Raw genomic sequence first — 21,685 nt, forward strand, 5'->3', positions numbered from 1 at the left:
CTAAGGCATAAGCCAAGTAGTCCCTAGAGGTGTCGAAGAAGAAACTACTGAGTCGCTGTGGGGCTTTAGGAAGACGATCCAGCAGACTCTTACCACCAGCATCCTCCTCCTCGACCATCCCGACGACTACTTGAGCCGCCACCTCAAGATCAGCCAGCTGTTGGGCTTTTTTATCATGGTCAGCCGCCAGCTCCTTGATCTGCTTCATATCACTGACCAACTGCTTATCAGCATCAGCCTTGAGCTTGGTCAGTTTCTCCACAGCATCTGCGTGATGATACATCATATTCTTAAGATCAGTCACCAGTTCATCCCTTTTCAACAACAAACTCTTAAGCTCTGCCAAAGCAAAACAAACATGAGCGTAGAAAAAACTACTCGAAGCATACAAACATCAAGGAAGGAGAAGAATACCTTTCTTCTCCATGGCAGCAGCCTTCACCTTCTCCTGCAACTTGGAGGCCTTATCTTTAAGAGCAGAATTATTCTGCTCCAGAGCTTCGACTCGAGCCTCCAGAAGACTGACCTTCTGCCACTGCCCCTGAGAAGACCGCTCAAGAGCAGTCATCTTCTCAAGTTGCCGCGCCTGGTTAGTAGACAACTAGAGACCCTCCCCAGCTCACCGAAGGAACTCGGCCTGCTCAGCGACTTGCTTAGCCAAAACCTGTAAACAGAACACAATCAAGACAATAGTACTCGACAACTCAACGCAAGTATTCGAGTACAAAAGACACTTACAGCCAGAGCAGAATGGCAGCCCAGAATCTCCTGAGCAACAGCAATCGGCGACTCAGCCGACTTCCCTACCTCCTGCTGCGGCACCTCCTGCAGAGCCAGCTCAACGTTGCCAGCAGCCGTTGAACTCTTCGGCTGACCCCCGGCTCAGTTATCTAAAGGATACAAGACAGTCAGCAAAACCAAACAAAGAACCAGTCGATCAAATGAGAAAACTACTCACCAGTGCCAACAACAAAAGATTTCTGGCCCGCCCCCTCGGCCACAGGACTCTCCGCCATACCGGCACCAGAGTCATCTACCCGATCACCATCTTTCGACGGGCTGGGAGGCAACTGAGCAATACTTTTCAAATAGGAGAAGATACCCTTCTCCGAATCGTCAACTCAAAGAGCATCAAGATTGCTACAAAACAATGAAAGTACTCGACGCTTTAGTACAAAGGAAAAGAAAGCAAAACAGCCGATCAACAGTTACACTTACTGCGAAGATTGCCTCAAGACGAATTTCTTCGGCTTGACAACCTTCGGGACAACGCTCTGTCCCGAAGCACCCTGTCCCCTGGCAGAACCACTCCCGCTGGACTCACTCGGTGCAGCGGGAGTCGCGATAGCGGGGCTCACAATAGAGCTCACCGCCTGCCTCTTGGAAGGAGAAGGGGGCCTAGCAAGATAACAAGTCATCAGAAACAAATTGAAGACCTCGGAAAAATGACAATTCGCACTCACCTGTCGCTGCTACCAGCGAGGCAGCCCTCCGCTTCCGGGTCCTTCCCGAATCAACGTTCGGCTCACCCGCCATCTTGTCCTGGACATCTGATGCCGTCCGACTAGCCAATGGACTTGTGCACCAAAATCAACCTTCATTAGTTGAAAAATCAACATCTTAATCAAGCAAAAGAGCAAAGCAAAGTCAGTCAGAATCACACTTGAGTCAGTATGCACCAGTGGCACATCTTCAGGCAGCGGAGGCCTACTCTGATAATGTTCGGGATTGATCTGCATGAAACACACCAAATCAACTCGACTACTCGACAAAAGTACTCGATTTAAACTATGGTCGACTACTCAAAGCAGTACCTCCCGAGGACGCCTGTCAGCTCTGAATGCCCCAGAGAAACTGGGCCTCCAGTTTATGTTCTTCAGAAGCGCAGCCACCCGCCCTTCCAACTCGTCCACAGAGATCTTCTCCAAAGTATATCGAGTGGGATCCTCTTCACCCGTATACTGATAGGCAAGATGAACTCGCCGTTGTAGAGGCTGAACCCTCTGAAGAGACCAATGCGCTATCACGGAAACACCAGTAATCTGGTGATCTGTCTTCAGTCTCTCGATCTCCCCAAGAAGAAAATTAACCTGGTCCACCCTACCTCTCCTGGAATTCCAACTCGGCTTCTTCACAGGAGGACCAGGAGTATGAAGAGGAAGAGAAGAAGAAAGATTCCTAACATAAAACCACATCGACTTCCAGTCAATGACATTGTCACTCAACTCATAAGGGATGTATCTGGGTTTCTTCCCCTAGCGAAACTGTAGCCCAGCTCCCCCAACTACATCTACCCTAGAATCGTTGGGATGGGATTTCAGATGGAAGAAATATTGAAACAAGTCGAAGTGGGGCTCAATCCCAAGGAAAGCTTCACATAGATGAACAAAAATCGAGATGTGAAGAATAGAATTAGGGGTCAAGTGATGCACTTGAAGCCCCCAATGATGAAGAAGGCCTCGGAAGAAATCAGAAACTGAAAAACCGAGGCCACGAAGAACATAAGGAAGAAAAACAACAGATTCATTTCCTCCCTCATGAGGAAAAGACTCCCCATCTGAATGCCTCCAATGGATCACATTCTGGGGCAGAAGGAGATGACTCTCTACCAGATTCAAAAGATGGGGGTCGGTACACTTACTCGACTTCCATCTCTGGACCTCCGCCTCGTCTTCGACAGCACCACTCGCCTTCCCCTTCACAGCAGACCTCTTCGGCGCCATGACAACGATTCTCTCTTGCTTCGAGCTCAGGGGCTAGCGGTGGCTAGTTTCTCGCGGCACTCGGAAATGAGAGCAGATGAGTTAGCGGCGGCAGAGAAGGCGAAGAAAACGTGCTAACCCTCGATTTACTCGAGCAGTTAAATAAAGCAGAGCCAGTGGCAGTATGGTAAATAACAAGAAGTCTAAAGGTTCCGAACCAAGTTCTCAGAGTAATTTTAGGGTTTTGCTCCAAAGAAAACGAAATCAACTCAGAAAAGGAAATCTGATTACAAGGATTACATCATAAAAGAAGAAGATACACAGATCTCGACGGTTTCACCACTAGAAACCACTCGATCTCAACTACAAAGAGGACAGTCCAAGGGCTGATATAGAGATACAAATCTTGTTACTCCCAGAGGGGAGTAATCCAGATACATTTATGGAGGAAAAGGCTTGTTGTAAGAAGATATGCATGATCAGGAACATCGCAAATCCTCTTCTTACATCTGCTCTTCTCCCTGATACGTCTTGCAACAAAAACAATGCCATCTCTCCAGAAGCCACTAAAACCCAGGGAATGGCTTCAACAGACCGCAAAGGCTTTTGATACGGCTTCCACCATCAGCCAGCTAGGTACAAGATGACCAGAATGGATAAGCCTAGAGAAGCAAGGCTGGCGGCCTGGAGGATAGCAAGTGTTTGTGCTGCTCGCAAACACTCTTCTAGCACCTAAAAGGATGAATCGAGTACTCTCATCAGTAGGTCGAGTACTCTCAAACGAAGAACTCCACTTGGAACCCATGTGTAAGGATCACCGGGGTGTCCGACCCTAGAAGGGGAGGGGGTGAATAGGGTCGCTAATCGCTTTCTATCCTAGGGCTCAATCTATTTGCATGAGATAAATCTAACACGTCCTACACATGCTAGTTATGACTAAGGTTTATCTATGCTACTCTCTACTTACCCCTAAAAGACTTGCAACCTATAGCCAATCCTAATCAAACTAATTAGGAAAGTAAAGGCACGCAAGATAGAGTAAATGCGGAAACGTAATACGGTAAGTAAAGAGGTGAGGGAGAGAATATGCAAACTCCCATGAAGACACCAAGACACACGATTTAACGTGATTCGGTTAGGACACCAAGTCCCTCCCTACGTCCATGGCCACTTGCCCAACAAGAACAAGTGTGATGCCAAGTCTCTTCGCTTGATCACCGTCTTGCGTTCGCCACCAAGGCTCCCGGCAAGCAAAGGCTAAGTGACCCCAAGTCACCAAGACAAGGCCACCGCCACCGTCTCTCTCGAAGCGTCACCAACAGCACCGTCTTCACTATCGGAGCTTCTCACCAAGAGGGATCTCTACACCAAGTCGGAGGGTCACACGACGAGTACACAAGATGCTTGCCGCAACAAGACTTTCACTCAAGCTAGTTCTCTCAAGAACTGAGCCTAATCAAGCACTAAGCACTCTCACAAGTGTGCTTAACCCTATATGATGTACAATGAAGCTCTAAGGTGGTTGGAGGTGTTCTTCAAGTGTAGTAAGCTTTCAGCAACTCCAGCCCACTCAAATGACCCGGCCTTGGGGGTATATATAGGCAGCACAAGCAAATATAGCCGTTGGAGAAAAGCTGCCAGAAAAACACTTAACGCCGGTTAATCCGACGTACCTCCAATAGCCATCGTCGGTTCAACCGGTGATACTAAACTGTCCGCCTCAAAAACTAGCCGTTACGTGTGCGGGCAATCAACCGATGCTGCGTCGGTTTAACCGGTGAGTGTAGTTGTCCTGTGAACTCTGAAAAACTAACTCTCTGGACAACTGCACCGACGTTCACCAAGACCCAATCGTCGGTTCATCCGGTGCATATACCTTGCCTCAGCTTCTGGGTCTATTGCACCGACGTATTCAACTTCCCTAATGTCGGTTCAACCGGTGAAACCAAAGTTTCTGGTGTGCTCCAAGTCAATGCACCGACATATATGATTTTCTCAGCGTCGGTTTAACCGGTGATACTAAAGTATCTCTGTCTTGATTTCTTTGACACGGTTTCTTCACGCCTATCTTCTCTTTGTCATCACTTGAACCTAAAAGCCTGAGAATGGTCATCTTAACAATCATATTAGTCCAAGTGTTGTATTGTCTATATCAATCACCAAAACATTATATTGAAATATGGCATGAGAGGCCATTTTCGCTACACCATGGCTACAACTGCAAGAATGAAAATTCAAGCACAGCAGACCCTGCTTAAATAGGAGAAGCAGCAGAGCCACAGCTCAGCCCGTGACATCCAAGGACAGGGAGGCTCACAGGTGAAACAGAAAAGATTCCACAACAGTACTCGCCACGTGAACCCACGGGCAAATAGTACACTGCACTGTCACCTTTTCAGAAGATTCTGCAGTACTGACGATTTTAGAAAGATCATAAGAAGACGTAACACGATTCTCCTGGACCCTTAACCTCAAATCAAGGATTTGAATTCAAGACTCGGGGCTACGGAATACGTGTCATAAATGGCAATTTTTTTCAAAAAAAAATTCCAAACTTCAAACGGAAGATCGAAAGACTGAGCTGACCCTCAGCCTGATTCATCAAATCAAACTAAGACTCAGGGGCTACTCCATATGGAGCGTGAGTATATTGCACACCATATATCAAGACAGATTCAGGGCTTGAGCACCTCATAGCCTCGATGTAGCCGAGGAAGCACTCAGAAGACCACTCGAAGCACGCAACGGACTCCGAGGATGGACAACCTGCTCCAGAAGCACCCGAAGCACTCGACCACACGGACAGAAGTCCAGAAGCACTCGACTACGCGGACAGAAGTCCAGAAGTTCTCGAAGTGTCCGATGAGAGGTCTTCAGAAGCACTCTACACTTGCAAGACTCGACTACGAAGAGCTCGGGGGCTTGTCGGACCTGGGACAGTAGGACTGCCCACGAGCACGGAATATTTTAGAGTAGGGAGTAGCACATGGATATGTCCTACCTCTTTTGTATCTACCCGAATAGGAGTAGAACTAGTCGACGTACTCGGGAAATAGCCGAACTCCTTGAACTGGGATCCTAACAGAACTCGACTAGGACTTTTCATGTAACCCGGTCCCCCAAGATATATAAGGGCGGACAGGGACCCCTCCAAAACATCGAACAATACCAGAGGGAATACAAACCACCACACAGGACGTAGGGTATTACGCTCCGGCGGCCTGAGCCTGTCTAAATCATTGTGTTCCTTGCACCATCGTGTTCTGATCTCGACGAGTCCCTACTCATAACCACTCTCCTCGGGATACCCCTCGGAGAACCCAACGGTAAAACACCGACAGAGAGAGAATTTGGGTCAGTTCATTTCTTCATATATTGCTACGGCAGGAATTAAATTTTATGATTTGTTCTATAATTGTCAATATCTCATTCATTTGGAGCTAGTAATTAAGTAGCATGCAAAAATGAGGTGTATCTTTATTTCTCAATTGATTATTTCTCACAATAATTTGCTGAATTTGGGTCAGTTCATTTCTTCATATATTGCTACGGCAGGAATTAAATTTTATGATTTGTTCTATAATTGTCAATATCTCATTCATTTGGAGCTAGTAATTAAGTAGCATGCAAAAATGAGGTGTATCTTTATTTCTCACAATAATTTGCTGGATTTGACATATATGCGGGTTTGGGTCTAGTCAAAAGGAACCACATTTTTTTCCTTCGGCCCGGCCGACATGTGGTCGAGTCGGATCGGGTTGGATCAGATTTTTTTCAATTTTGGGTCAAAAATTTCGATCCGAGCTCGGTCCATACATTAGTCGGGTCAGGTTGGGTTAGATTTTTTTTTCAAGCGGGTCGGGTTTGTTAGGTCGGATGGCCACGATCAGTCCAGAAAGGTTGCCGGCACGGGTCAGCACTGGGTGCTGCTCGGCGGGGAGGGGGGGGGGGGGGGGGGGCTGTTGCCACCTGATCCTCACATAGAAAAACTGTCACGTGAATATTTTGATATTTTTTGGAAACATTTTATAGTTAAACCATTGGATATTTGGATGAGTAATCTACAGTACTCTCTACAACTGAACGAAGCTATATAGAGCAGCTCTATATATCTGTAGAGTGATACTCTTTTTTTAAAAAAAAGTAGCCAACCAGCTTTTATAGAAAGCAATTAAGGTATTTTAGTAAGAGACCAAGCTGGGGTTACCAGCTAGCAAGCAGCGTACAGAGAGTAGAAATAGCCACAACCGGCAAAAGACAGGACGCAGCCCGTAGGCACCAAGAGGTTAACACCAAACATCATCGCATGACTTAGGTCTTCTAGCCTCAAAATCTTTCATCCACACTTCCGCTATTCCCCGATGAACTTGGATCGACTCCTGCTCAGCTTGTTTCAAGAGGATCGCCCCGCTGCAACAAAGAAACAATTTTGTACAAAGTTGACATTGGCGAAATAGGAAACTTCTTTTGAATTCTGGATTTGTTCCTGGTAATCCATAACACCTAGGCTATAATCGTATAGCTGAAGAGCTTTAGATGATAACAAAAGGCGCCCAAAAACACCCAGTTATCAAGGAGATCATTAAGCCCCGTAGGAATCCTATACCAGCCCAGAATTTCTTTGAAACAAGTCCAAATGAAACATGCTAAAGCGCATCGAAAGAGAATATGATCAACCGTTTTCAGCCTCCCACAGATATGGCAATGCGAGTCTCCTTTCCATTTCTTCTGTTTGAGAGCAGACCCCGTTTGCAGCCTTTCCTGAATTGCCATCCAAAAAAGACTTTCAGCTTCATAGGGAGTATAGACTTCCACAACTTCTTCATTCGTTTATTTATCACACCCCTATAAGAGAGAAATATGTACATCGTTCTTGTAGAATATACCCCTGATTTTTAAAAAACTCGGCCTGCGGGGGTAGAAACCCCCGAGCATTATATAAGAGAAGACCTCTCACGCTACCAAGAAAACCCTCAAATCCCTGCCCCACCCTTACACAGGGGCGCTGTTACCCGTGTGAGTGCGGGCCGGTACCTTCCTTTCGTGCTTTGTCATGGCGGCAGGCAAGGGGGGTTTTTTTAACCCCAGCCTGATATTCGCTCCCACCAGAAGTCGAACTAGAAACCCAGAACCCAGAACCTGAGGAGCTGAGGAGTGCTACTGGGACCATCTAACTCCCAAACTCCCATGTCCTCAGTGATGATGATATACTCCCGTGATACATGGGTCGTCACGTTCATCTGACCATACCCCTGATTTTTCAAGCAGCCAAACTGGAGTATCCCTATTGTCGTGGATGTTAACCCCCTCAAGTTCAGACATCAGGTGCTCCCAAACTCCCATGTCCTCAGTGCTCAAAGGTCTGCAAAAAGGAATAGTACATTCCTCCCCGTCCCAGAAATCTCTCTCCAATGCTTCCTTTTCACTGCAGCTCTGAAAAAGAGATGGGTATTCCAACCTTAGCGGAATGTTTTTAAGCCAGACATCCTCCCAAAACATGGCATTACCCCCACTCTGTACTTTGAAAGAAAGTCCCAATCTTATCATGTGTTTAACAGCTTGCAATCCCCTCCAAAACTGTGATCCTGAATCTTTTTTACTGCTTAGTAGATTCCTCTTTTTGAGATACTTTGCAGTAAGAAGTTGACGACAAAGGTCATTATCCTCTAGTAGATCTATTAGCCTCCAAATCCATTTGAGGAGAACAGCATCGTTGAGGAGCCTAGTGTTCACAATAGCCAAACCCTCAAAAATCTTTTGATATGCACAGCTGATCCCATATGATATTTATAATTAACTCCAGCTCCTCTCCAAAAAAAATGAGATCTGATAGTGTCCATCTTGTGGTAATTCTCCTCACACAGCCTGCACATCCCCACAGTGTATATATAGGAATGTTACTCAGAGAAAAGTTGGTTAGAGTCAGTCTCCCTCCGGAAGATAAATTCTTTCCTTTCCAAGGAGAAAGCTTCCTCCTCATTGCAAAAGAGTACAGTTATACTCTTTGCAAAAGTATACGTGAATTGACTCGATAAATAGGTAGTGTGTATTAAATGGCTCAACTCTCTTTTGGTTCGTTCAAAAGGAAGGGGGAAAAATGTAGGCCTAGTTTGGGGAAGCTTTTGGGAGCTTTTGCTTCTTCTTCCAAAAGCTCCTTACAAAAGCTCCAAAAGCTAAAAGCTCCCCCAAATGGGGTCGCTTCTCCAACAAGCGAAAAGCTCCAGAAGCGATGTTTACACTGCAAGTGGGGAAGCAAGTCTGGAGTCGCTTCCCGAGCTTTTGCTCGTCCCGTCGTCCGCCTCCTTCCCCGTTCCTTTTCCCCCTCCGCGCCGACCACCGCCACCCCTCACCTCCCCTCCACGCCAGCCATCGCTGCACCTCCTCTCCCCTCCGCGCCCCTCCCCTCCCCTCTGCTCCGGCCACCGCCGCCCCTCACCTCCTATCCACGCTGGCCACCGGTGTGGAGGAGGACTAGATCCTGCCAGCGTGGAGGAGGACGAGCTCCCCTAGGCGCACGGCCGGAGCCCGGCGGCGACAGGGGCGAGCTCCCAGGGCGGCGCGGCCAGGGCTCGGCGGCGGCAGGGGCGAGCTCCCCTGGGCGGCGCTCCCTCGCCACGAGCCGCGGCCGCTGCATCCTCCCTCGCTCCGAGCCACAGCCGCCGCATCCTCCCTCGCTTGCCGCAGCCGGCCGGCTGCCGCATCCTCCTTGCGGCTGCTGCGTCCTCCCTCGCCTGCCGCCGTTGCCACGGCCGCCGCGTCCTTCCTCCCCTGGGCAGAGACGGCCGTTGCTCGAGGCCGGCGGGGGCGCGCTCCCCTGGGCGGCGCGGCCGGGGCTCGGGCTTGGCTGGAGCTCCCTCTGCTGAGGCCCTGACGGCCATGCCGCCCGAGTTCCCTTTGGTGCCGATAAGCGCATTTTCATAAGCTCCCCCAAACAGACATGGTTAGCTTTTCTGAAAAGCAACTTCTTAGAAAATCAAATGGAGTTTTTTCTAATAGAGCTTTTTGGAGAAGCTGCAGCTTTAGAGCCGTCACCTCTGTACTTCTCGGCTTTCCACGTTTTTTTACAAACATACCTGTATTTATTACAAGTTAAGCCGTACAGAAACACGTATAAGTACAGGTAAGGTTTAAATGATGCAGAGGACAACTGTCCGACATACTAGCACAAAGGTCCCTAGAAAACAAAGAAATTGCAAACAAGCCCTTGGAACCCCTACAGGCCGAATCCCCCAGCATCCGACGCCGGCGGGCGGTGGCCATCACCGGAAGCCGCTCGCCGCGACAGACGGGCACGCAACATGACTGGGCTCGCGCCGGCCCAGCTGTGCGTGCCGGCGGCGGGTCGGGCTGCCACTACCGAACAGCCGCCGGCCCAGACCCATGGCCCCCCTCGTTCGCCTTGCAGCTCGGCCGCCCGACGGCCCAAGGGAGGGCCCAAGAAGACGCCGGACAAGGCCATGCCGACGAAGGACCAGTTCCGGGACCCGGCGGAAGCCAACCACCGCCCGCCGCCACCGCAGCTACCGGACACGCCGCCCGGGGTCACGGCCCTGGCCGCGCTCGACGTCGGCCCGCCGGGGTTCCGCACCAGGGACCCGCCCACACCACCACTCCCTAGGAGCTCCCTTACCGACGAGGAGGAGTTAATGCTCCAGCGCCGCGCGCCACTAGGCGACCAAGGGGGGCATTGTCTCTGCCGCTGCTGCCGCTGACGCCGCACCCGCGAGCGGGAGGAAGCTGCTGAGGCGGGCGCCGCCTCGACGACCGGCGCGGCTGGCGAGGACGCCGAGATCCTCAAGGTCATGGCCGCATGGGCCAGCAACTTCTTCTACACCTACCAGTTTCAACAACAAGCTAAGGGCCTCAACAACGTCTTGTACTGGATGCTCGGCTCCACCGGCATCGGTAATTCCTCGACTTGTGCTTCGCCAACTGCAGGAATTGGCCGATCTGGGGATTCCTCAGAACGCCAATCTGGGGAGGCGGCTTGGCCAACCAGCTCAACGTTTCAGCTATGGCTTGCTGGATGCCATGTTCCAGTCCAGAGCCATGCATCTACTGGATGGATAATTGGCGCCCTCGCAAACAGTTGATTCCCAAATCCTCAGCACGCAGGTAATCCGTATTCCTTTTTCTACTGTTCAATAGCGTGCTCTTGCAATTTGTTAGTACTAAAAAATTGCTTCCTGGTAAGGTTGGGTTCCCATGTGCTCCGTCAAAGTTGGCTGAAACTAATTACTAGCTTCAGCCTTCAGGTCGGTGTCCTTGAGTTGTTCAAGATGCTCACGCTTAACAATTCAGGCTGGTAGTAGGCATAACAAAGACAGAGTGCTCTGCAAACCACAGTTTAATAAAATCAGATATTGTTGGAGATTGCCGGAGAATCGTTGCTGACCGCAACGCCGGCGAGCTCAAGAACTCACACACGCACACAAAGAAACTCACGCAAACTCACTGGAACACAATCTCGTTTTTGTGTTGCATAAGATATTAAGATCTGGAAGTGTTTTCTGGGCCTTTCATTAGCATATAAAGGAAACCGATTACAACTAAGTCAGGGCCATGACCTCCAACATGCACGCCACGCTCGTCATCGACAAATGCCATCCCAAACGCCTGGAACATGGCGCAAGACACGCTTCCTCGCGAACACAGTACGAGTCAGAGCCCAAAGACACGCGCAGCCTAAAACCTGCTAAATCTACTGTTAAACGTTAGTTTGAAATTCAATCAGATAGATCCAGGTATGTTAACATACCAACAAAATTAGGTCACTGCTCGACGGTGTGTTGCTGTGATGAGTGATGACCACTGGAAAACCTAACCATGCTAATTTTTATGCCGTAGGCTTTATCATTCTCCCGTGAAAGCCAATTTGTTGGCTCACCAGCAAATTCATGGCTCAATTATTGATAATTGATTTATGTATTTTCTGCTTGTTAGTGTGCAATTTATCCCTAGGTTTTTGGCTCACCAGGAAATTCCTAATCTATTTGTCAGGCTTCATTTTGTAAATCAGTCAAGCAGAAGGCATTTGCAGCACTTGGCAAGGTTTAAGAAAGCACATCAAAAGCAAATATTGGAGGATCTATTATTGTAAGTTATTCCCTGGTGGATCCAGTTAAAACAAATTAAATTAAGGGTAAAGTCCATTTTTGGCCATCCAACTCTTGCCTGAGTTTGATGCCATCCAACTCCAAAACCGGGTAGCCTTGACCATCCAACTCTCAAAACCGGTCATATTTGGCCATCCTGGTGGTTTTGAGTGTGGTTTTGCTGACGTGGACGCCACATGGCTATGGGCCCACCTGTCAGCCCTCCTCTCCCCCTTCTCTCTCTTTCTTCTCTCCTCTCCCTCACCCTCCCCTGTTCTGTGCCGCGGCAGAGGCCGCCGGCACAGGTGGCCGGCGATGCCTGACGGCCAGGCCACGCCAAGGACGACGCCCTGACCAGCCTGCGCCCGCCACCGCCCCGTCCCATCCCATCGCCTCGGCCACGTCTCGGCCATGCGCGAGCCCTCCCGGCGCGCCGCACGCGGCCTTGCCGGCCACCACGACGAGCGTTGCGCCCTTCACCCCGCGCCCTCCCCAACCCAGCTCTCCCCTCCCTCACTTGCTTCGCGTCGACGCCTCCCGCTTCCCTCTCCACTCCTCTTCCCTCCCAGAGCCAAGCCGAGTTCCTCTCATAGTCACCAGATTCGGGGTCGACCTCACGTTCCTCGACCCGGGAACGTCGTCCCAAATCGAGGGTCGGGGACGACCAGGGTCGTCGACCCAATTCTAGCTGGTTCACGTCCCGATTCACCACCGGAGCGCACACGGCCGGCCTCCCAGTAGAGCGCAGATGACGGACCATGCCGGCGGGTCTCGCTGGTGGAGTGCGGACTGCGGAGGCATGAGAGAGCCATGGACTACCAATTTTGTTCTCGGATGGTGCCAGATGCTGCAGTTAGCTACCATATTGGTGAAAGCGGTGCAGAGCAGAGGCAGAACGGGGAGGAAAGAGATGGCGGCGGCGGCTGCAGCATGCGACGTGCAGCAGCCAGCGACTCAAAGATAGGGTTACTTAGATGAGTAATGGGCTATTTGGACCAACATGGGCAGCCCAAGTTTCTTTTCTCTCCTTTTTTGCTTTTATATCTTTGCCAGACCACACATCTCTAATTGTAGGACATATGAGATCTACGTGACTTGTGTCATCGACCCGGATTAATCGGGGTCATTCGTTCCAAACTACTCCCTTCGACCCGCATTTTTATACACATTCGAACCTCGATCCTCGACCCCGATCCACGACCCGATCGACCCGGGAACTATGTGACTATGGTTCCTCTCGGAGCCCAAAACGACGCCGCTGCCGCTAGGCTGCCGCGGGAGTAGTGTCCGGCCAGTGAGCGAGCGCGGCGGCCGGCGGGGGTAGGCGGCCAGGAGGCTAGTGGAGCTGGCCAAGGGCACGGTGAAGCTCACCGGCCAAGCTCAGCGTGGGGAGCGGCGGCGAGGAGGCGGGTCGACGACGTCCAGCGGCGGTGGCGATGGAGCTCCGCTGAGGACGACCTGCGGTAGGGGAATCGACCGGGTGAGGACTGGAATCGGGCGAGGAGAGGACGGGGAAGCTCCCTGCACAAGAAATTGAAGGGAACCTCACCGGAGACGACAAATTGAGGGCGGCCGGCGGTGGGGGAGAAGGTTGCGCCGCCCCCGCCCCCTACTCTCCCGGGATCGATGGCGGCATAGAGGAGCAGGGAGGCCCGCGGGGCGAGCAGGGGCAGGGACTCATGGACGGCACCCCGAGGTCCTCGAGGAACGCGCGGGAAGGCGAGCGGGCGGCCCCTCCGAGCGACGGCGGCGAGTGCGGGCGGCGGCGACGGGGCAGCCTCGAGCTCAGGCCATGGCCGGGGCTCGGCGCGTGGCAGCGGCCTGCCCTGCCAGCACCGCTCGAGCTCCGCCGCGGGCCCGCACCGCCGGCCTGGCGAGCTGGAGAGGCGCGCAGGGGCAGGGCGGCGGCTGATGCAGGGTGAGAGGAGGGGGAGAGGAGAGAAGAAAGAGAGAAGGGGGAGAGAAGGGCTGACAGGTGGGCCCCACCGCCATGTGGCGTCCACGTCAGCAAAACCACAATCAAAACCACTGGGATGGCCAAATGTGACCGGTTTTGAGAATTGGATGGTCAAGAATACCCGGTTTTGGAGTTGGATGGCCAAAATCAAACTCGGGCAAGAGTTGGATGGCCAAAAATAGACTTTACTCTTAAATTAACCAGGCAAGATCCTGGTTGTTTTTGCTGCCATATGTATGAGACAAATACGCCAAGTTCTTTAAGTTCATTTTCTAATTAGTGCAGAATTTTGGAAAGTAGAACAAACAACTTGCTTACAGTAGTATGAGCTTACAAAAACTCCAATCTCGTTAGTTTAGCTCAATAGTGTGTTGTCCAGCAGTTTTTTTACGTTCACCTGAGTTATATATGATTTTGATAAATATATGGTTAGTGGAGTTCTTAGTATTCAAAGTGCAAGACTGGTTTTCAATTTTAATTCTGGATAGCATTATCTTGGTTGTTAATACAGTAGGCCTATATAAGGAGATTTGCTGAAACACATTGTGGGGAGTCATAGGATTCTGTATAATCCTCTCTAAGTATAGAGGACAGGGGGGGAAACAGACGGAAAAGGCCCCTGCGTCGCTCCTAGCGGGCGACTCGGGCGGCAATCGAGCCGCCGCCGCCACGAGCCCCCTCCCCCGTCCCTCCCCCTCGCCGCCGCTCGAGCAAGCCAGCGGAAGCCCGCTCGGCTGCAGGGACAGCGGCGGCGAGGCCGCTTTTTCCTCTTCCCGAGTTCTGCGGGGGCACTTCGAGTTCCGCACCCCCAGGGCGGTTGTTGGCCTGCAGCCGGACTCGGCAACTCCGAGGCCGGATCCGGCGCCCCCGAGGGTGGATCCGGCGAACCCCTGGCCGGATCTACGCGGAGCGGCAACGGCGGCGGCGGCGGCGGCTTCCACCATGCGGGAGCGTCCGTCGCGGCGTGTGGTCGGTTGCACGTGGTCGCCGGCGGCCGGATCCGGCGCCTTCGGGCCCGGATGTACGTTGTGGGGCCCCCCAACGTCCCGGAGCGGCGGCTGCAGCATTTCCCACGCGGGGGTGTCTATCGTGGGGCACGGGCGGGTGCCATGGTGGCCGGCGGCCACCTCTGCTGCGGTTGCGGCCGCGGCTCGTGGCAAACACGGCATCACGATTAGTAAGCGGGTGCTCCGATTGGCCTACTGCGGCGGCGGGGGTGCTGTGCCGGCGGCGGTGGTCGGCGACGGCCTCGACGTGCGGCGGTGTGATACGAGCAGTGGAGCCAAGGTCCGGCCCATGTGCTGCCTGGCCGGAGGGGGTGTCCGACGCAGCTGTGCGGCTGCCGTGTGCAGCCGGCGCATTGATGCCCCTCTGAAGAGGCTTCCGTGGGGTGACGGGATAACGGTGTTGGTGTTCGTGAGCCCTCGATAGAATGAGGGCGACCCTGCTCGGCCATGGCGTGCTGCTCTCCATCTAGAGCGGTGCCGTGTCAAGCGAGTTCTTCGGAGGAAACTCTGCCCAGATTCTGGGCGGGCAGCGGCGGCAGCACTGATGTCGCGTTCGCCATGGAGGCGCTGTCCAGAAGACCTGCTTCGATGGGGTGGTGCGACTCGCTGGCGAAAGCCAATCTTGGTTCCCAACCAGCGACGATGTCGACGCCTGCGGGTGCCGATTTCCTCCATGGAGGCGTTGTCGTTGCGACTCCCGCACCACCTTTAACCACCCATAGGCAATGGCGGCTACTCAGGTGAAGCTACTATGATGCTAGGTTGCTAGTTGTCATATAACATGTCGTGATATGTGGATTGCCACATTTTCGCCCTTATGCAGGGGCTTGGTTTTGTTATCCGTGGGTTAGGCCACATTTCCGCCCTTATGCTAGGGCACCGTGATGTTTTTTAGTGGTTTGCCACACCATTGCCCTTGTGCTGGGGCATGGCGCCGATCTGAGGCCTAGTTTAGCTAGGTAGACGCGCCGATGTAAGGTTTTGTCTCGTTTTCCATAAAAACGAGGCCGTTGATCTGTGGTCTGCCACACTTTGAATGAAATTCAGGTGGGGGATTCTCTCCCCTCCCGGTGACCCTTCAAAAAAAAACTCTAAGTATAGGAAGTTTATTGTTTCTTACTGATATCCTTCTTCAGGGTGATACTTGTATCAGTATCCTACTTTCTTATTTTAAGATAGTACTGGGAATCTTATTCGAAGGGAATAGTTGCCCTTTTATCAGGTGTGGGATTTCCGGACTGTCTCCTTAATAAAGAGTCATAGTTAGTGGCCTCATCTTAGATTCTGTTTATGGTTGTTGTGCGCTGTGAAATCTACTCAGTAAGAACTACATCCAAGTCCAAGATTAGAAAAATGCTTTTGAAAAGCCACTGCAATAGCAGAGTTGATTTCCTTTCCTGGTTTAAGAAAAAAGATCATGCAAGTTACATAATACCAGAGAAACAAACGAAGTAAAATATTTTTGACTGTTTTATTCACTGGGTTTATATTGTTCTATCGGCTTAGGCTCTTTGCTGGATATAATAAAGCAATAAGAGTATTTGATGTTCATCGGCCTGGTAGAGATTTTGAGCAGTATTCTTTACTTAAGGGAGGTGAAGGACCAACTGGTCAGTGCAAATTCCAGTTGTATGTTTTGTGTCCTTGACATATTTTTGAGCATCCTAAAAACTCATTTGGAGCATATTGATATTAATTCTTCAAATGTATTTCATATTCTTTTTCCTGAAACAATAGCATTTCAATGAAAACACCAAAATAACTTTGTGCTGGAGCTTCTTGTTGTATGTATATGGCATGTATGTGTTACACTGTTACTATACTTTAGGTTTAGGGCACTATCAGCAATTAGACTGCAAAATTGTAATTAGGAACAGTATTTTACAGCATGCTGTATGCACACTCAATATAACTTGGCCCTAAGCTTTACTCATTTAAATCTCGATTGCTTCATCTCAGCTTACTTTTGGCTAGAACTGTTGATGAAACCTTTTCTTCAGGCTGGCTTGTGAAGTGAAACAAACTTTACTTGCTTCTTTATTTTTATGAACGAACTGGCATGAGATTGTGCCTATTTCATTGATAGAGAAGGAGAGTGCAACTAGCTAGCCGGGTAAAAAAATAAAAAGGAGTTATTCTTGCAGTAAAAGAGACGCTAAATCTTTGGCTCCTGCTAGCACCTAAGCAGCCGCCTCGTTCTTGATTTTGGCCATTAGCCCCAGTGCCAATGTCTCATGCTCCTGAGCACTTTACTTGCTTCTGAGCACTTTGTTTTCTGACAGGTATCTTCAATTTCTTTCTCTCCGCACAATGGGATGCTTGCTGTCGGCTCATACAGCCAGACAACAGTTGTGTATGCAGAAAGTAATATTGGAGCCTTTGTATATCTTGCATGACCAGCTTGGTTAGAAAAGCAGATAACACTAGAACATTGCGCGGCGTTGCCGCGCAGAAATTTGCCCTCTAGTTCAGGTTTATTTTAAAAAATTGAACTGCAAAAAGTTCGGGGGGATTTTCGTAAAATTGGTAGACTGCGGGGGTTATTTGGTAAATTTGGCGTCGACAGAGTACCGGTCGATTACTGAAAAGTTCAAGGGGTTTTTCATAAAATTGATGGATTTCAGAATCATTTTAACAGAGTCCAGGGTTTTTTTTACAAAATTCACGGAGTACGGCACGATTACTAAAAGTTTAGGGTTTTTTTGGTAAAGTAAGGCTCCACAAAGTCCGAGGGGTTTTTCATTAAATTGATGGACTCCGTGTTCATTTTAACAAAGCTCAGGTTTATTTTAAAAAATTGAACTGCAAAAAGTCCGGGGGGATTTTCGTAAAATTGGTAGACTGCGGCGGTTATTTGATAAATTTGGCGTCGACGGAGTACCGGTCGATTACTGAAAAGTTCAAGGGGTTTTTCATAAAATTGATGGACTTCAGAATTATTTTAACAAAGTCCAGGGTTTTTTTTACAAAATTCTCGGAGTACGGCACGATTACTAAAAGTTCAGGGTTTTTTTTAAAGTAAGGCTTCACAAAGTCCGAGGAGTTTTCCGTTAAATTGATGGACTCCGTGTTCATTTTAACAAAGCTCGGGATTTTTTTGCAAAATTTACGTCCCTATCTATTTCTGACCGTCGGATCGCGATCCAACGATCGATATTTTCGGTGCTGACGTGGCCGGCCTCCCTGGCCGCGAGCGCGACCATTGCGCGGCGTTGCCGCGCAGAAATTTGCCCTCTAGTTCAAGTTTATTTTAAAAAATTGAACTGCAAAAAGTTCGGGGGGATTTTCGTAAAATTGGTAGACTGCGGGGGTTATTTGGTAAATTTGGCGTCGACGGAGTACCGGTCGATTACTGAAAAGTTCAAGGGGTTTTTCATAAAATTGATGGATTTTAGAATCATTTTAACAGAGTCTAGGGTTTTTTTTTACAAAATTCACGTAGTACGGCACGATTACTAAAAGTTTAGGGTTTTTTTGGTAAAGTAAGGCTCCACAAAGTCCGAGGGGTTTTTCATTAAATTGATGGACTCCGTGTTCATTTTAACAAAGCTCAGGTTTATTTTAAGAAATTGAACTGCAAAAAGTCCGGGGGGTTTTCGTAAAATTGGTAGACTGCGGGGGTTATTTGGTAAATTTGGCGTCGACGGAGTACCGGTCGATTACTGAAAAGTTCAAGGGGTTTTTCATAAAATTGATAGACTTCATAATCATTTTAACAAAGTCCAGAGTTTTTTTTACAAAATTCACGGAGTACGGCACGATTACTAAAAGTTCAGGGTTTTTTTTTGTAAAGTAAGGCTCCACGAAGTCCGAGGGGTTTCCCGTTAAATTGATGGACTCCATGTTTATTTTGACAAAGTTCGGGGTTTTTTTTGCAAAATTTACGTCCCTATCCATTTCTGACCGTCGGATCGTGATCCGACGGCCGATATTTTCGGAGCCGACGTGGCCGGCCTCCCTGGCCGCGAGCGCGACGCGCTTTCAGTATTAAAAGATGAATAGCAGATAACATGATGAAAATTCCGGGTGCTTTTTCCGAAAGACGGGAACTATCTATATACCGGAGGGCGCAAGGTTACTGTTTGCGCAACAATTGATTAGTTGGGCATACAATTTGTCACTTCAGGCTTCATACGTAATTTGTAGAGATTTACTCGATCCTTTTTGACCTATATATCAATATCAATTTATCTTTTTATCAGGATCCATACATATTATGTTGGGATATTCGAAATACTGTGGATATTGTTTACAAGTACCATAATATGACACGATTTGGTGGATTACTAAGCTTACTTTCCTGTGGTTAATATACATTGCCTTCAAACTTTAAATTGCTGTACCAAACTACTACTCCCTCCGTTCCAAAATGTAGGTCGTTTTGACATTTCTATATTCATATATTTTCCTATGGCTCTAGACATATGTTATATCTAGATGCATAGCAAACACTACGAATCTAAAAAAGCCAAAACGATCTACATTTTGGAACGGAGGGAGTATATTGGTGCAATTTTGTTGGATTTTCAGAGGAAATCATTTTGTTTCTGGTTTGTGCTAAGTTTTCTTTTGATGTTGTGATTTTCCATAATCAGGTTGTATAGATCAGCTGATACCTGATAATACTAATCAAATATATTTTGATATTGAGCCCTGTGGTAGCCACTGGGCAAACACTGAAACAGGAATTTTTGTGTCAATAGGATGGGATGGTACATTTCTATGACCTTCAAGGTGGTCAATGGGTAACAGGCTTCCAAGTAGCTTTTTTCTCTAATCCTGAACTTGTGTTTCCACTTTCCAGATGAACTTGTGCTTTTTTTTATCTAATCCTGAACTTGTGTTTCAAGATGAATTTTTGGTGTCTTTATTTCTTCTTTCTAATCCTATCAACCTGATCGTAGATACTGAAAACGTTCTCGTTCCATCCATACCTTAAATTTGTCGTGACATCATCCGGGCACAGAAGATTTGGAATGCAAGATGAGTTTGAAGACGAGTTAAACTTGGGAGGTGCGTCTAGCCTACAAACCATAGCTCCGTTGCTTCAATGACAGATGTAATAAAATACAGGCGAAACTGCGAAGACATCTTGTCATATGTGTCTATTGTTTTCTTACCATATTTATTTAAAATTATTTTACTTTGTTCAAAAATTATGTGCTCGTAGTATCACACATGCCTTTACCTAGTACTAGTATAAGCTAAAATTTTATCTTGTTAGATGCCAAAGCTCATAAAACAGAGTTTCAGCTGATCAAATAGCCCCCGCATTGACGACATTCTTGGGCCTCAACCTGCTTCTGCTATCCTAGTCAAATGACTCGGTCATCCAGTGCGGGGCCGACAATACCTGTGTCGTCCCCTCCCCTGCACGGCTACACTCAACATGCCACGCCCATGAGGCCATGACCGCACCAAGCACCGGCGGCAGGCCATGGCCGCTGCGGAGCCAGCAGCTCACTTCCTCACCTAGAAGCTCACCGTGGGAAGCTATCCTGAGCTCGCGACGCCAACCAGAGCTCGATAGCTCGCCGCGGCACCGGCACCCCAGTTTCACTCACCGTTTTGAGCTCGCCATGCTGCTTTTGTGCCTTGCTCACCAGCCTTGGCCGCCACTTACAACCACGAGCACCGCTATTGCCACTATGTGAATTAGAGCCACTAAATGGCGCAAAATCACGTGTCGTTAAAGTAGCCAAGGAAATTAGATTTGCGTAGCCGCAACCTCGTCCGCATGCTATAGCGCCGCATGTCATGCATGTCATGGACAATGATTAGATCTCAATTAAACATACAATATGACATGGTAAGTCTTTAGAATCAGAAGAGGAATATGAACAACAACTCAGAAGAAAGACATAATTCGCACGTACCCTACGATGAATTATCACTACTGGTTACTCTTCCAGCTCACCAGCATCTTCAGAAACTCCATAACCTGAAAGCAAAATAAAAAAAGGTAAGTATGACATGCAACACAAGGGTTACAAATATATGTGCATGGATTATAAAAATCACCTGAGAAGGGTCCCGCAGTGAAAAGAAGGCCCCGGTCGTCTTGCTGGTCTCCGAAACGAGAATCCCAATCCCATTCTTTCTTTCAGAGAACCTAAATTACAAAGACATATTAGGGAAATTATATAAAATATCATTGAATGGCACATATTGTTAAGAAATAATACCTCGAAGGCATCCTCGTCCGTCTGGTCGTCTCCAATGTATATGGAGAAAGGATCTTCTACCCCAAGCTCTCCTTGAATATACTGGACAGTGTGACCCTTATTCCAAACTATTGGTGCACGAAACTCGTAGACCTTGCAAAATAGATAAAAATGAACTATTATAGAATCTATACAAATGCAAAGTGTTTCAAAGATTTAATTTCATAATCTATTTCAGAATGCATAATTTAACAAGGAACCACAACTTATAGTCAAAATTTTACAAAACCACACATACTGTCAGTCACCATTTGACAATCAACATTGACCCTTGCAATAAGGAACAACAACTTTTCGAGAGAGAGAAAAACAGTAACGGAATCGACTATGGGGCCCACATGTCATCCAAATAAAGAATGATTCTTATTGTGTTGAGATTTTTTACCAAAGTTATTTTAGTTTTGTGAAATGGTCACATACATATTTTTGAGTCATAATATCACAAATAGTTACAGTCTTGCAAAACTTACTAATATTAGAAACAAAAACATACCATTTTTTCATTCGTCAACTTGACACCATCCTTCAATTCTTCCAAAATATCTTTCACAACCTTTTGAACTCGTGGCATGTCCTGCAAACAAGAAAAGTTTAAAAAATAGTAATGAATTGCTATATTTCGCAGTTTACCAAAGTAGGAAAACACAAGGAAAAGGTTTTTGATGCAACTTTACCTTCTCAGAACAGTTTCTGTAGTGAA

General features: G+C 48.5%; 1 pseudogene; it reads left to right on the forward strand.

Annotated features, from left to right (window-relative positions):
• The first annotated feature begins 10,146 nt into the window (after positions 1-10,146).
• Positions 10,147-19,859, forward strand: LOC120700371 (annotated as a pseudogene).
• Positions 19,860-21,685: the final 1,826 nt, after the last annotated feature.

The sequence above is a fragment of the Panicum virgatum genome, chromosome 3K, assembly GCF_016808335.1.
Source record: "Panicum virgatum strain AP13 chromosome 3K, P.virgatum_v5, whole genome shotgun sequence".
In the NCBI taxonomy this organism is placed as follows: Eukaryota; Viridiplantae; Streptophyta; class Magnoliopsida; order Poales; family Poaceae; genus Panicum; species Panicum virgatum.